Source organism: Ursus maritimus, unplaced genomic scaffold (genome assembly GCF_017311325.1).
Source record: "Ursus maritimus isolate PB19 unplaced genomic scaffold, ASM1731132v1 scaffold_20, whole genome shotgun sequence".
In the NCBI taxonomy this organism is placed as follows: domain Eukaryota; kingdom Metazoa; phylum Chordata; class Mammalia; order Carnivora; family Ursidae; genus Ursus; species Ursus maritimus.
Window position 1 is genome coordinate 38,448,055 of NW_024424453.1, and position 4,789 is coordinate 38,452,843.

The 4,789-nt window shown below is 41.7% G+C and overlaps 1 pseudogene; it reads right to left on the minus strand.

Annotated features, from left to right (window-relative positions):
* Positions 1–1,661: 1,661 nt before the first annotated feature.
* LOC103681967 lies at positions 1,662–2,613 on the minus strand (annotated as a pseudogene).
* Positions 2,614–4,789: the final 2,176 nt, after the last annotated feature.

Sequence of the window (4,789 nt, forward strand, 5' to 3'; positions counted from 1 at the left end):
TATTAAATATCTTTTATTTTTCCCTCTTACTGAATAAATGAACAAAGAAACAAACAAAACAAATGAATGAATGAATTTGAAAACCAGTGGCCTAAACTACTGTTCTTCCTTTTAGCAGCCCTGCAATTACAGGAGCTCTTTACTGACAATAGGATGGGGAACACATGACAAATTAAGTCCTTTGGATATTTTCATAACAACAATAAAAATAGAAGATTATTGAGAAAATTACACAGATGCTAAGAGATATGAATTTGTCATTTAAAATATTTTTAAAAGATGATTTTCTTTCATGCCTTTATGCTTATGTTATCTATTAAGTAATAATAAAGTCAAAATTATTGGCTTCATAAAGGCACTGACAATAAAGAAATAGGTAATATAAAAATAGTTTATTTTGCTTTGAAACACTATATATGTGTAAATATATACATATATACAAACATACATGCAAGATATAGATATAGATATATAGAGAGAGATAGATATATAATGTTTATATTCAGGAAAAGGGGTCTAAAATTTACCCCTGATAACTCACAAAGTGGATAATCCTCAGGCAAAAATAATCCAGCTTTAGCCTTCTTCAAACAGAGAATTAAATGTTCTCTGGGTATAATAGACAATAGAGGACAAAGAATAGGGCTGTACATCTCTGGCACATTTCAAGCAGAGCAAAGAAATTCCCAGGAAATCCCCAACCCACTGCCACATTTATTCTGAGCCAAGGTCAAAGCAGGAGGGAGGTGAATCGTGCACCCTTAATACCTCCTGAAGCTTCGTTCCTAGAGGAAAGATAAAGACTTTCCCCGGACTTCACCCCCAAATCAGGGAACAACTTCATATTATCTAAAAGATGATCCAATATGTACGAATAATGATACAGCCAAGGGTAAAAATCCTTCAGCCACTGGGATTTGTGATCAATTGATTCTGGAATCAGTCATCTCCAGAATAAACTTCCCTGTCTCCCCTGGGACAGACTATGCAAATGGTCCTCACTAGTTTGTCCCTCACTTTGGAGTGGCTAGAATCAGACAACTTTGGTGTTTGTAACACAAACCACTATGAATTGGTGGAAGAAGTCCCCACAATCTCAGAGTAGACTGTTTGTACCTGAGGAAACAACACTGCTCAGCAGTGAGTGAGCTACTGATACAGAGACCTGTAAAGGCCAACTTGGTGACTCATTGTTGAGTGGTCATCTTAAAAGAATCATAATTATGAATCAATTTGCAATCAATTCTCTATAAATGAAAGTTCTGACTCACTTAGTTCAATGAATCATAGAAATCCAGAGGAACAAAGTGAAAAATTAAGAAAGGGTGAATCACTAATATAAAGAGAGGTGAGGGAAGAATGTGGTATGATTGAGTCAAATTTCATGGCTGACAGTGAGAAACCAGGGAAGATAAAACATGCACCCATTATTGACAGGGGAGCAGTGGTTTTGTTTGTTTGTTTGTTTTCATGTCTGATCTTATTTATTTTTAACTCTTTAGAAAATCTCATTTTTTAAAAAGATTTTATTTATTTATTTGACAGAGATAGAGACAGCCAGCGAGAGAGGGAGCACAAGCAGGGGGAGTGGGAGAGGAAGAAGCAGGCTCCCAGTGGAGGAGCCCAATGTGGGGCTCGATCCCAGAACTCCGGGATCACGCCCTGAGCCGAAGGCAGACGCTTAACGACTGAGCCACCCAGGCGCCCCAGAAAATCTCATTTTTGACTGGCCTCAGACTTAGAGGTAGAAGCTCCCAGGGAAGACAGCCTCTGTCTCTCGGCGATCTGTTCCTGGCGTTTTTCTTCGGTCTCCTTCATTCTCTTGTCCAGAAGTTTAGCCAATTCTGCAGCCTCTCCCTTAATTTTCTTAGGACACTGTTTGTTCAGAGCAGTACACTGACATTTCTGTTGGAGGAAACGTGAAGATGCTGGATCTTGGGCGCTTTGGTTCTAGGTTTCTTACCTTCTTTATTTAGGGGCTTTCTCACAGCATAGGGGCGGACATCATCTTCTTTAGAGAGACTGGAAAGTTTGTGGGTTCTGCTAGCTCTTTTGGACCCCAGGCGACGAGGCACAGGGGTATCAATAAGTCCAGGAATGTCTTTCTCCCCCTGTTTTTACAATGACCAAGTTGAGAACACTGAGAGGGGCATCCACAATGCAGCCCCGAGCTGACTGGCGCTTTCTCTCCAGTCCTCCTTGGTCCGGAGCAGGAATGCCCCTCACTCAGCAGCGGCAGGCACGGCCACGGGTCAGGACAGCCTGCTTCATGGGGAAGCCTGGTCGGTTGTCGCCACCACGGATTCAGACCATGTAACCCTTCCGTTCTTCACCCACAGCAGCGGCAGCAGCTTCTGTGGCCATAGGCTTCTCATAAAAGGTATGAAGTTAGCATTCATCGTCCACTTCAGTGAGTTCCTGGCAGCCAGGAGCTGGGAAAGAGATGTTCAGCTTCAGCCCGAAGCAGCCTAACGCCTCCTCGGAGCCACAAGAAAGAGCAGGAGCATTGTTTCTAAATGGCAAGAGGTACCTGAGAGCGCTCCGAGAGTGTTCAACACTTCCTAAATGCATGACCTAGGTTATTCACTCAGACAATGTGACCAAGCCCCTTTGAGCTTATAATAATAATAATAATCACTTGGAAATAATGAACTTGACTTTCACTTTGAAATAACAAGGCATAAAAGGAACAGAAAGTTCCACTACTTACCCTCCTGCATTTTCTGCTTTACGCAGGGGAAGGAGGAAATGACTCAGCTTCCTCCAATTTCTGGCCATCTCCATTTCTCCAACTTACTTCTACATACATGGTAAAAATCCTATACTCATTCAGCAAATACTTACAGAGCATGTACTATGTATCAAATACTTTGGACAAACATACATAACCTATCCTGCCAAATTTATTATTAAATGCATTTTTTTCCAATTGCGTTTCTGACATTTTTGTTTGGTTTAGAACTATATATGCAACAATTCTTTAAATTTAACTTATGGATGTCTTGTGTTTAGAGCAAACCATTTTGTACAATAATTTTCCCATTCTTGAGTTTTCTGTCTTCAGGTCGAGTTCAACTTTGAGTCATTTTTTAGGGAACTTTCTTTAGTAGCTACTTAAATTACCCTTTCAGAAGTATATATATAGAGAGAGAGAGAGTTCCATTTCCATTTCATATATATATGTGTGTGTGGATAAAATTCTTGTACCATTCTTGTACCAAATTTTTGCCCATATATTCCTGTAATCTATGCTTTTCTAAACTTTAATACTATAGAGAGTATATCGGAGGGAAATAGGATTCGCCCCCTTTGCAGGCCACCTGATTTTCTCCCCAGATGCTTTGGAAGAATTTAAAATTTTTAAAAACTACCAGGATGTGTCTAGATACATTTTCATTAATACAGACAGATGCTGCATGAGTGATTTCTACATACATAAACAGGGCTCCCAGAGATCAGGCAAGTTTTCTTTTATCATCTATCTGAATGTCACTCTCACCCTTTTGCTCTGATCTCCTTCTTAGAAGCCTCAATTATCTCTGTTTAATCACAACCTTCTGATTTTAAGCTATTCATTTTTTCATTAAACTCTTTGTCCTTTTTCTCTCCATCCTGAAAAGTGGGTTCTCCATTTTTTTCCCCATTATTGGCTCTTCTAGGTTTTCCCTATTTATTCAGCCCAGAGGAAGGTAAGGCTTCCTCTGGCCTAGTGTTTCTCCCACCAACTGAAAGGATGGGTTTACTTATTTCTCCGGACTGTCCTTGGAATTCTTCTGTCAGATTATGATGCAGAGGGCCGGTTGATGTCAATGTCTATTTCCTATATAGCCTCAAGTAAATGGTATGCAGTGGGAGCCAAGGGCATTCCCAGCAGAGAAATGTCTCCACACAGCTTCTTCCCATCACTGGTGAAGCAGCAGAACCCCCAGTGCTCTCCTTATGGCTTGCTGTTTGCCAGGCGTCTATGCCAGGTAACAGCTGTGCCTCTGTCCACTCCCGTCTTCATCCTGCTGCCAGCCAAATCAGGCACAAGCCACCCTGCTGGATGCATTCCCTGTGGCTGCTGTGTGAAACCAGCTGCCTCCCACTGCTGGTAATTCTAGTTCTCTGGGCTGGTGGAGTGGAATAGAAACCCAAAATTGTGCTCTATAGGACCCCAAGACCAGCGCTGCACATTTCCACCCTGTACAGCTCCCCCTGTCATGCTGTCCCGCTCAGAATAATGACAGCACTCACAAACCCTGGAGAGTCCCTCTGCCATTAACTGATGCCGAATTGAGCTACAAAATAAAACTCACCATGTGCATTTTAAACCCTGTATCCAGTTCAACAACATACCACATATTATCACCTAGAAATCATAACATTGCTGCACTATTTTGCAATAGTGTTGGTTCTTCTCTTGGTACATTTGAATATTCTCCCCTCAGAACACATGACAAAGCTGGAGAGTTATCCTCTCTCCTTCTTTGCCAAAACTATCTTCTTACACTTCTCCTAGTCCTAAACCTAACTGAGGTGTCCTAGGTCAGCAGTCCATAGCAGGCTGCTGTAAGAGACACGCAGAGGCACAGATTGTCTGACCTTGCACGTACAAACACAGACAACCCTTTGTAATAACGCTCTCCCTTCAGATTGGCAAGGTGCTTGCACCTAGACTATTTCCCTTACCCTTCACAAGATCTATACAAGAGAGAAAACATGAATACCTCGGTCTCACAGATCACAGGAATGTGCTCAGCAACTTTTACAGCTCTGCCCCACCAAACCTTTGCCCTGCACATCCTCT